At 39.0% G+C, this 12,183-nt stretch overlaps 1 long non-coding RNA gene across 1 annotated transcript in view; it reads right to left on the reverse strand.

The window, feature by feature from the left end:
• Nucleotides 1–1,125: 1,125 nt before the first annotated feature.
• LOC308198583 overlaps nucleotides 1,126–12,183 on the reverse strand; it is a 117,056-nt gene continuing 105,998 nt past the window's right edge. Inside the window, exons 11-13 of the long non-coding RNA XR_013954021.1 lie at nucleotides 10,501–10,619; nucleotides 6,272–6,581; nucleotides 1,126–6,164 (exon numbers count right to left, since the gene is read on the reverse strand). This is a non-coding gene — a long non-coding RNA (uncharacterized lncRNA). The remainder of the gene's footprint in view (nucleotides 6,165–6,271; nucleotides 6,582–10,500; nucleotides 10,620–12,183) is intronic.

The raw sequence follows: 12,183 nt of genomic DNA on the forward strand, positions 1-12,183 counted from the left end.
TTGATTGCCACTAATCATAAACTTTTGTATTAAGGTTCCGATGGTACATCTCATACACCAGGTTGCTATAGTCAGGGTCTGAGCATTTTTGAGGGGCTCTGACTAAATGATAGGGACAGAAAATCTCAGATATCGGATGAGCAAGGGTGGGAAAACAGGGGAAGGGACTGGGCCTGTGGAAGAGAGGGGACTGGTTAGGAGCAAAGGGGGAACATTTAAGGGGAAAAAAAAAAGTCAAAAGAAAGACAGAAGAAAAACTCTAGATGGATAGAAGTCACTGTACTCCATAGCTCAGCAACCTGTATTACCTTTATTTTCTTTCAGCTGCCCCATCAGTGCATCACTCAGGTTATTCACACATCACATTGTACCATTTTGCAAGAGCAGCTTTCGTCTGTACTTCCAACACATGGAGTCACAAGCTTCTGTGACCTCTGAGAAGCCAGACACGATGGCAAAGAGGAGGTTTCTGTGGGCACTGCTTCTCAAAAGTGAAGTTAGCGCTTTCCTGCAGGGAAACAATCTCTTTGGTGTACTTCAGTGCTGAGATAACATTGTACTATCTGCAAACAAATTATCTGTATTGATCTGTCCAACTAGGTGTGTCTGCCAACGTCATTAACTCCCTTCTACAGCTAGAGGAGCAAAAGACACCTCAGGTAGCTGATAACACCATTTAAATGCATTCTTCCTGCAGATATTTCATTCCCCTAAGAACCCCGTGGAATTAGATACTCCTTTTAATTATTTAATCCTGGACCATTTCAGATTCAGACATTTAGTAAACATGCTATACCCTATTGTAGGAGATTATAAAGCACGTGCTTGGCATGCTTGGAGCTGAAAAAGTTACTAGATTTATTATTCACAGCCACTGGTTAAATTTTTGTACGCAAGTAGGATAGACAACTCTAACAACTAGAAAGAATTTAGTGTGGAAAAAAGAATTAGTACAAATATTTAATCTTATTTCTGTTTTCTGAAAAGGAATCTTGAAGTAAAGCTGGGCTGAAAAAAACATGGACTCCCCTGCTTACCGTATAGATGAAAAGTCTCATCTCTCTTCTTCCTTGTCTTTTGCCTAAATCTTGAAAAATAATTATCATATTATACACTTCCTTAACACAGTTTATTTTTTTTTTGTTTTTGTTTTAATCACAGGCTCATAGGCTAGCTGCAATCTTTTTTTTTTTTTTTTCAAGGAGAATTTGAAAAATGTACCAATCAGTTCCTGACGTTTAGCTTTCAATGTTGTTTTAGAAGCCTGTAACCTATCAAAATTAAATTTATTTTCATCCATCTGGGTGAAAATCTTTTAAAGGGTCAGGGGGTGTAGTTTCAGAGACTGATATTCTCTGTCCCATCAGGAACTCCTATTGCAGAATAACCTCCTGTGAAGTTCTCCCATTTAGATTTGACATATCTTTGAATGTTTCTCTTCAGCTGGCTTCAAAGATCTTGAACCTGATGCATCACTAGCATCCTCCCTCTTCCTTAATATTAGTGTTCACAAGATATGAACCTGGCAATACACGAAAATGAGACACTGTTTCTCATGTATTTCAGTCACTTGTCAGTTTACAACAAATAGTTAACCTACTCACCTTTCAGAGGTTTTGAAGGAGGAAAGGACCATGAAGAATTCCTGGTGCTGAGTGGAAGAGGATGCAGTACAGAGAACACCACAAAATCAAAAGGACAAAGTCTTAAAACAGCATTCAGTTAAGCAGTGGAATTTCTTGCCCCAGGAAATTGTGGGTGACAACAGTTTACACAACTTAAAAGGACATTTGACAGGTTAATATAAGAGAAATACAATTGAAGGTTGTTAAATACAGTGGATGCCCCTGAGACACAGACTGTTAGAAACTGGAAGAATATTACTGGAAAATGTCGTGCTTTGTCTGTTCTAATACTTCTACTCCCCCTCAGACAGGTACTTCTGTCTCTTGCTGGAGATGGGATACTGGCAGAGATAGACCTTTAGTTTGACCCAGGGCAGGTCTTCTTACATTCCTGTGCAAGTAACCACTTAACTGGGGTGGAGGGAGGTATTTCTGGCTTGGGTTCTTTTCTGGGATGGCATGTCAGAGGCCAAAATGGGACACTGAGATTGGGGGAGAGAATCACAGAATCACAGAACTGTAGGGGTTGGAAGGGACCTGAAGAGATCATCAGGTCCAACCCCTCTGCCAAAGCAGGTTCCCTAGAGCAGGTTGCCCAGGAAGGCGTCCAGATGGGCCTTGAATATCTCCAGAGAAGGAGACTCCACAACCTCCCTGGGCAGCGTGTTCCAGTGCTCTGTCACCCTTACCGTGAAGAAGTTCTTTCACATGTTGGTGCAGAACTTCCTGTGTTCCACTTTGTGGCCATTGCCCCTTGTCCTGTCCCCACAAACCACTGAAAAGAGGTTGGCCAAATCCCTCTGTCTCCCACACTTGAGATATTTATAAACATTAATAAGATCCCCTCTCAGTCTTCTTTTCTCCAGGCTGAACAGACCCAGGTCTCTCAGCCGTTCCTCATAGGGGAGATGCTCCAGGCCCCGTATCATCTTTGTTGCCTTCTGCGGGACTCTTTCGAGAAGATCCCTGTCTTTTTTGTACCGGGGAGCCCAGAACTGGACACAGTACTCCAGGTGAGGCCTGACCAGGGCAGAGTAGAGGGGGAGGATCACCTCCCTTGACCTGCTGGCCACGCTCCTTTTAATGCACACCAGGATCCCATTGGCCTTCTTGGCCACCAGGGCACACTGTTGGCTCATGGTCAACCTGTCGTCCACCAGGACCCCCAGGTCCTTCTCCGCAGAGCTCCTCTCCAGCAGGTCATTCCCCAGCCTGTACTGATACATGCGGTTGTTCCTTCCCAGGTGCAAAACTCTACACTTGCTTTTGCTAAACTTAATTTGGTTTCTTCCTGCTCAGCTCTCCAGCCTGTCCAGGTCTCGCTGAATGGTAGCACAGCCTTCTGGCCTGTTGGCCACTCCTCCCGGCTTTGTATCATCGGCATACTTGCTGGGGGTGGACACAATTCCCTCATCAAGGTCGTCGATGAAGATGTTGAACAAGACCAGACCCAGCACCGACCCCTGGGGAACACCGCTTGTCATAGGTCTCCAGCCGGACTCTGCGCCGCCGATCACCACCCTCTGAGCTTGGCCAGTCAGCCAGTTCTCAACCCACCTTACTGTCCACTCATCTAGCTCACACTTTTTCAGCTTTGCTAGCAGGATGTCATGGGAGACAGTATCGAAAGCCTTGCTAAAGTAAAGGTAGATGACATCACTACTCTCCCCCCATATACCCAGCTGGTGATGCCATCATAGAAGGCGACGAGGTTGGTCAAGCACAACTTCCCCTTGGTGAATCCATGCTGACTACTCCTCATAACATTCTTCTCTTCCAATTGCTTGGAGATGGCATCCAGAACAAGCTGTTCCAACACCTTTCGAGGGACAGAGGTGAGACTGACTGGCCTGTAGTTTCCCGGATCCTCCTTCTTGCCCTTCTTGAAGACCGGAGTGACATTGGCTATCCTCCAGTCTTCAGGCACCTCTCCTGTTCTCCAGGACCTTTCAAAGATGATAGAGAACGGTTCGGTGATCACCTCCGCTGACTCCCTCAGCACACATGGATGCATCCCATCAGGGCCTATGGATATGCGTGTGTTGATCCTACTCCGACTCTCCTGAACAACTCCTTCATCCACCAGGGGGGAGCTCTCCATTTCCCAGACTCTTTCTCCTCCCTCCAGGGTCCAGGAGTCCTACGGGGGAGTCTTTGAAGCAAATACCAAAGCAAAGAAGGCATTCAATATCTCTGCCTTCTCACTGTCCCCCGTTACCAGGACACCCCCCTCATTCAGCAGGGGACCCACGTTATCTCTAGTCTTCCTTTTACTGTTTACATATTTAAAAAAAAAACTTCTTATTATCCTTTATCTCTTTTGCAAGCTTCATCTCCATGTGGGCTTTAGCCTTCCTCTTCACGTCCCTGCAGGCCCTGACAACACTCCTATACTCCTCCCAAGAGGACAGGCCCTCTTTCCACATTTCGTAGATCTTCCTCTTCCTTTTGATCTTGTTGATGAGCTCCTTGCTCATCCACGCAGGTCTCCTGCCCCCCTTCCCCGATTTCCTAGTCTTAGGGATGCACCAATGCACTGATCCTGAGCTTGGAAGTTCTTCTGTAAGGTGTTTTTTTGTTGTTGTTGTTGTTTTGTTGTTGTTGTTGTTTTTTCTTATCAAAACTTCAGTACAAAATGTACTTGGTTCTTTAAAATCATCATGTTTTCCCATATCATCTTTCTTTTTTTCCCTATCTAATCTAAACTTACCTAACTATTTAGAGAGTCCTGGATTCCTTTAACCTAGCTTCAAGTACCAAGCTAAAGAATCTATATTTGGATCAAGGTCACTGTAGGGTCCCTCTGCAGTCAGTGAAGAATGCTAGGCAGTTCCACGGGTGATTCATAGCATAGTTGGGGTGCATCTCCCTCAGGAAGCATGAATTAGCTATGTAAAAGCCTAACATGACCTTGTTTCTAATTTAAGCATTTAAGCACATCAGCTAAGTAACTAAATTGTCAAGTCCTCAAGTTAGCTAGGAACAGTGTTTGCTGTCGTTGTACCTGCATTCTAGATTTATTATGTGCATGTGTAGTGAAAAGTCATTTGCTCTTTCAAACTTCTAATCCACAGAAACCATAGAACAAGTGTTGTGACATGAATGTAAAATCAAAATATACAATAAACAAAAATGAAGGTCAGCTGCTCAGAGTCCTTCATTTCCAGACAGTTTTCATACACAGACAAAGAACATTATCAGGATAAAACCGAACAAATTTAATAAGCAGGATAGAGCACACATAACACCATGTAAAATCAACATTTTTCCTATCCATCCAACAATACAGGTCCTGCTATAATATGTGGCTAATCGTTCTTCATTTTCCAAATACGATAAGAAAGACCCATAAGGATTTTATTTGCCATACTATTGTTATATCTGTTTCTGTTGGAATTCCTTTTTAATTTAGTAATCAAGCTAATTTTGTATGCAATAAAATGTCACGATAGCTTAATTTTGCATTTCCCTAGGAAAAAAGAAGCAGTGCATAAATGAGGTTTCCTGTAAGCAATATACTGGAATGCAATTCTTAAAAATTAACACTTAAAAATTCTTATTAGTAATACACACAGACACGCAGTTACCATAGCCTTCCTTTGGAAGCATGTGAAAATGTACAGTATTGCTTCTACCACAAGCAGCAGAACTCTAGAAACCTTTTTTTTTTTTTTTTTTCCTGAAGAATTTTATTAGAGGAGTAAGAGTAGTTTTGAGGTCTCAGTTTTGGTAATACCCACACAGAGTATGAGGGTAAAATGCTGATTCTCAAGATTTTACCAATTTAGTTTTAATTTTATGAAGGGATAATTCATAAATAACTTTGTGCACTGTTTTCATAGGTGGTTTATCAAAATGTATTTTTTTCAGTGATGCTTTCAAGTTTCTTTTGTCTGGAATGCCCAAGTATTCTCATTTTGCAGATGAGAAGACTCCTGCTTGAGTGACCTCAGAGTATCCACAGAGGCTCATCTCTGTTTCTTCATTGATACTGATCATTTCTCTTGAGATTGTCACAAAGCACCAAGTAGCACAGATCTTCATATAAATACAAGTGGCCATGCAATAATATTTGTCTGGGAAGGCTGTGTTAGAGTCCACTCCAGTCCCTCCAAAATAAACTTTTCTAATGTGTAGTAGAGACTTTTCATCCCAGAAGTAATTTCAGTCATGAAAGGGGGTACAGCTTCAGTTTAACAGTGGACCCCAACACAAGACCAATAAATCTCAACCTTGACTGTTCATCACATAAGTTAATATACATTAATACAGTAGTATAAAAAATACCTGAAGTAGATAGCTGTTTCTGTGCTACAAGCAATGTAGATTCTTTAGCCTGGTACTTCACTTGGAAGCTTTACCAGTTAATTTGGAGAGAACTGAGGCACACCTATATAGTGTTGTGTGGTACAGCTCCAACCTGTCAACAGAAAAAGCCTCTCCTGGTAAGCCATAAAAAAGAGGAACAGCTCTGATTCCCCCAGAGTTTCTTGTGGAACTTCCTTCCTGGCCGTCGGGGATCACGTATTTGGCATAGAGCTGGGACAGAAAGAGTGAACAGCCTTATTATTTATTAAACCACAAAGGGAGCTTAGGAAACAAGAAATGTTTGGCCAGCTGTAAGTATGGCCAGGATATTCACATACCATCAAGCCACTATGGTAATATCCTGAACAATAGTTGGAAGAGACTGCGACTGTGATGCTCTGTCTTATGCAAAAGACAGCAGTTCTGTCATTTTCCAACTTTTCTACTGTTTCTCAGCAACTTGATGTTCTTCAAAGGTCTTCTTTTTCAGCTCCAACTCAGCCTTACTGAGCTTTAATTGTAAGGCCTGACAACAGTTCATCCATGGCCTGGGAATAATGCCGACTGCTCTTAGCATGATATGGAATCTTGTGTGAACACCAAGAGAAACACATGTTCTTATTCCTGGAAGGGAGACACCAGCAAAGCCTGAAACAACAAAAATGGAGCCTGAAAAAGACCACAGGATGTCATTTAGTTTATCACACTCTCCCAAGGAAAAATCAACTGTATTCACATAATTCAAAACAAATGGTAGTGCAACCTGTTCTGAAAAAAATTCAGTGATGATTTTCAGACATACAACTTGCCTTCCTACACGAAAGAAACTTTCTTTGAAATCTCTTACCATTGCAAATAAAGATTCAAACCTGGTGATTTTTGCAAGGTGGTAAATCAAGCACCGATAAGTTGCTGGTTCTCACATATTCCTTAAAAAACTTTTTCTATAAAGTCAGATCACTGTGCATTCAGACCACTGGGCTGAAAACTGCAATTTTCTTGGTAAGTATTTTTTATGTTTTACAATGATGAAAATCAGGTATTTTAACAGAAGCTGAAGAGGTTATTAAAAACTCTTTCAGTCCCTGGTTATTCTGATGCTCCTGTTTCACCCACTTCCCTCTCTTTAGAAACTTAACTGTTCTTTTGCAATCATACAGAGACACTTCCCATGTAAAAGTAACCATTCTTTGCTAGACTAATGGGAAGTGAAGGATTTATTCCAGTCCATTTGCTTAAGATGATGCCAGCTTTTTAATAGTCTGTAAGAAACTTTCCACTGAGAATGTAAGAAAATTTTAAACAAAGTTGATCTATGGTGTCAAACATTATTGACCATTAAAGGGATATGTCTCCTGCTTCTTCCTGGAAGAAGACCCTTGTTCTACTGAGTCTGTTGCTGAAGGTCTTGTTTTGCCACTGAGGTACAATTGTTGCATAAGGAAGTTTTTGCATAAAGAGTGAAAAGCCATAACATAACAGTATCTGCTTTCTTGAAACAGCTTTTCAACCTGAGTGAAACTATTGCTGGGTGATTCTCTGATATGGTTCAGCTCATTATAATTATCTAATAATAACAAATAAGAATTTAAAAGTTAGTTTGCTCAAGAAAGAGGTAAACATGTTCTAATTTAAATGTATTTATACACAATCCATGCTACCAGCAGCTATTTCAGAATTTCATCTTTTTGGTGTCCTTGGATTCAGAATCTAAAAAGCATTATCTTACCAGATTATTTCCTCCTTAATTAAAAGGAAGAGTTTAAAAAAAAAAAAAAAAAAAAGGAAAGAATTCTTTCTTTTTTTCCTTCATTTGAATCTTTTTTTTCTCATGATCTTTTTTTTCTTTTCTCATAAATAGCTACACTACTATTAGCAAATAAGCTTTCTTAAAGACAACTTCATCTATTTCATTTGCATGCCAGTTAGAAGAAAAATAGCTATCTTTCCTCCCTTTCATATTTACTGTTAATTTCTCTATTAAAAAATCATCTTTTCTCCTTTTGTCTTTTTCTTCTGGAAATTTTATTTCAAATCAAGACTTGAAGTCTCCCAAAGAATAAAACATTCCAACCAAGAGAAAAGAAGAACTTTCTGTTATGATAAATGTCTTCCAAAGATACTTCATTTTATGAGAATATGAACACAGAATCTTTCACCAGCATATTAAAACTCAGATCCTCATATGTCTCTCAGCCTGTCATTATTGATAAAAGCAGTGAAGTCTTGCATATGTCATGACTATACACTCCTAATTTCATTTGTGATCATGAGCACCATAGGTACTGTAAGTACCAGCAGTGCTTAAACTATGAACTCTTTGAGAAAAGTGCTATTTTATTTGGTCCTTGACTGTACAGTGCCTACCGCAATCTGATGTGGATCAATGGCTTAGACTCAAAGACAATATACCAATACACATAATGAATAATAATGAGAAAACCACTCAGTTCACATGAGACTTAAGACTTTCACCCTACTCTGCACCAGATCTGAGCAGTTAATGTCACACTCACAGAGACAGAGGTCTTGGCCTAGCAGCTTCACCACATTTGGAGCTTAGCAAATAATGAAATAAAAAGTGTGGTTTGTCTTTTCATTCCAAGAAGGATTGTCTTCTAGTAATCAGCACTCAGTGCTTTACAAATGGATCAAATTGAGACATATTTCTAAGCAAGGAATGATCTTAGAAAATTATGGCACAGTGTCTCAAGTGGAGTGACTCAGACTGATAAATTTTACTAATGATTTATTTACTAAAAATGCATATGTTCAATAGTCGCAATTCTTCACTGATTTGGCTGATAGCTTAAACATGGAAAAAAATATTGGAAGTATAAAAATGCTGCAATTCAATGTTTTCAAACAAGATGTTTCCATTTTTGCCTTCAAAATCAGTTTAAAGTTGCCAACATGAAAAAAAAAAGGGGGGATTAAAAATGAAGGGTAACACTTCTGTTCTGGTCAGCCAAAATATTTAGTAACTTCAAATGATTTATTTTACAATCTGTTACTGAAAAAAATAAAAATAAAATTGGATTTAGCCCACTGAAAATGTAAGGTAGCAGACACTCAGCTGGTCTGGCTTAAAACAGGTAATTAACAGTGAAGCTGGCATATGTTGTTGGTTGGACTATCTAGCTGGCTGGATATTTTTGGATTTTTTATAAGCTAATCTATTAAGAAACTGCCTCTACAGATTTCTAGAGCTTTATTGCCATGAATATAAGAGCAAATGTCAAGAACAAAATCAACTTTCTCAAATAAACAACAGTATGCCTCAAAATGTATAAGGAGCTGTGCTATTGTCCACATTTATAATTCACCTTTTTTTTTTATTATTTTTTTGGTATTCATCTATTTGATAGGATATGGTTAGAATCAAAAGTGAATTGGATTCTTATATAAAGTGAATTGGATTCTTATAAAGTCTCTATAATGTCATGGTCCCTATAAAAGACAAGCTGGTAAAAATGTGATATCACAGGTTGTTTTAGTATTCCACTCTAGAGTATCAGTATTTCTCTTTCTGACTCTTTAATTATGTTTGCCAGTGCCTAGTGTATCAAGCTGTACTGCCATTCAGTCAGAATTGAAAGGCTTGGTACACTTCAACCAAATAACAGGCTCCTTCTATTGCCAAAACATGGCCCAATGCATTTTAACAGGCTTTTATTGATCTTAATGGCAGAAGACATTATGGAATGCAAGTCAGCAGAAATTACATAAATGTTACCTAAACGCCATGGCAGCATGGTCAGAGAGATGATTCTCCCAGTACATCTTTTTAGTGTCTTATTTCCTGGGCAAGCATGAAGGCTACATTGGCTGTGTCTTACAGTAATGTCCTCCTCTGTGCTCTGTCAATAGCGTAAGCAAAAACATCAAGGATACTCACACACATCATCCAGTTTCTGCCAGAGGTTGAGGTAATGTGCACATGCACCTTACAGAAGAGAAAGTGACTGAAATAAATTGTATTATTTTGTCTCTGTAAGTGAAAGAAAGCTTCAATTCATTCAGACAAGCATCACCAACATACCCTAACTTCTTCTGTCTTCTCTCTAACTGGGCATACGTGGCAGAATGAAAATGGAAAGTTGTTTCAAATACCACATGTTCACCTTGTGGCCTCAACAAAAACTGCCTCTCTGCCTTCTGTCCTCTATGACTGACACTGAGGTTTATGTTCATCCACCAGTGCAGAGCGTTCATTCTTCCAGGCTATAGTAAGCTGACATAGCAATTAATCATAGCTGACATATAGTAAGCTGGCAAAGCAATTGTTTTCTTATGAAGGAAGGAATAAAGCATCTTAGCAATTTTCTGTCATAGATGAGGTGAGCTACAAGCTTGAATTTATAGTGAACAATGTGTACGTTTTTCAGGGGAAGAAAGACCCAACACAAGCCATAGTTGAATTTACTTCCCTGTTTTCATGGGGATCCCAACTGAAGCTGCGGCAGAAGCTTGAAGAATGAAATCAGCAACTAGATTTGCCTGTACAAGAAGTATATGGTCTAAATTGCTAATCCATTAGACTCACTGAGTTATGAGCATGACTTACCAAAAAAAGATTTTGTATAGTCTGTCTTCCCACTGATTCTACATTAGTAATGATATTGTTCCAATCTCAAATCATATTTCAGTTGATACTGCTCTGAAACAGCTTAATACATATTCCTGCTATGAAAAAGAAAGAAATTAACTTTAAAAATACATTTCTTAATAAACAATAGAAGCTTATTTCTGTCTGGTAGTGTTGAAAAGGTAGTCAGGAGACTATCTTGGAAGGGAAAATGGGGACATTATTTAGAGGAGGTAGAGAGGGGAAAAATTCCACTAATGACACTATACAATACATCTACCCCCAAATTAAAACATTTATCATCATTTAGACTGCAAATAAGACTGAAAATATTGATTTCAGTTTATGAATGCAGTAAGACAGTAGGATAATAGGACATCCTGCTGGTAAAATAACACTTGTCAGGAAACTGAAGACACTGGAATTTTCTTTGGCTTCATGATCCAGGCACTGTCATGTCATTGTGCCAAGAATGGCCAGAGTTAATTATAAGTTGCAATGTGGCAATGTGCTTCATATATTGACTTTGTTGAAAATAGCATGTTCTGTTCACTTGAATCTCTAACTTTTCTTTTATGTATCACTGTGAACAATTTCAAAGATTTTTTTAATATAACTTGCTATTTAGTGTATTTTTATATATACTATTTTATATAGTATTTTATACTATAATAGTATGTTTTAATATAACTTGCTGTTTAGCTTTCTGCTGTATTACACTGCAGTACCCTGCTATTTAATATATGGGACAGCCTACCATACGATGTAAAATATTGCACACTCTGAAAGACAGTACACATGAGCTGGGTTGACAGCAACATGAATATTGCCTGTAGAACGTAAGCTTGATGTTCTCACTCCTGTAGCCAGTGTGGGATAGCCATGAATGAGTGGAAACCTCCTTTCCACCATTGCGAATGACCCGTGCAAAGCATTGGTGACTTGTTATCTTAGGACCAGCATTTTATTGTTTATCTTCCTCCATTTCAGCTGAGGTCAATGGGAAAAGCTGGAGGGGAGAATTTGTGAAAATCAGATTATTCAAGGCCTATATCCTGCATCTATTCAAACCAGTGTCAGTGTTCTCATGACTTTCAGTGGAAAAAGCACATTCCTTTAGATCTGAAGCAGAAAGAACTTCCTCAAAGACACTGTCTAAGAACAATGGATCTGTGCTGAGTTATATCAGTTGGAGACATGGCTCTAGGCACATTAAAACAAAAATATGGATTCTTGATTCTCTTCCCTTTTAGGTGATTGTTTACGACTGATCAAGCATAAAGTGCCTAAGTTGTCAATGTTCTACCAACTTATTTAAGAAAAAAGATGGAAACTCATGTTTGCCAGTGGAGTAGACAGAAAATACAGGAATGGAGAGAAATCAAGGGGCCTTCTTCTAATCTTATTTATGTTTATGAATGTCATGAGTCATTGAAACCAGAGAGATATACTGGCTATATCACAGGCAATGCCACTATAATCACTGATCTTACAAAAGTAGGAAAGGTCCTGACTTTATACCAGTTGTTATGTATCTACAACTGCTTTCCATGAAAGATAAGCCAGACCTTATGAACAGACAAAAATCACTAACGTATTGCTGTATTACCTTAATAACTGTTTCTGCTATCAAAGTCTAAAAAGTATAAACAGTTTCCCAAA

This window comes from Anser brachyrhynchus, assembly GCF_964034855.1.
Source record: "Anser brachyrhynchus genome assembly, chromosome: 1".
NCBI lineage: Eukaryota > Metazoa > Chordata > Aves > Anseriformes > Anatidae > Anser > Anser brachyrhynchus.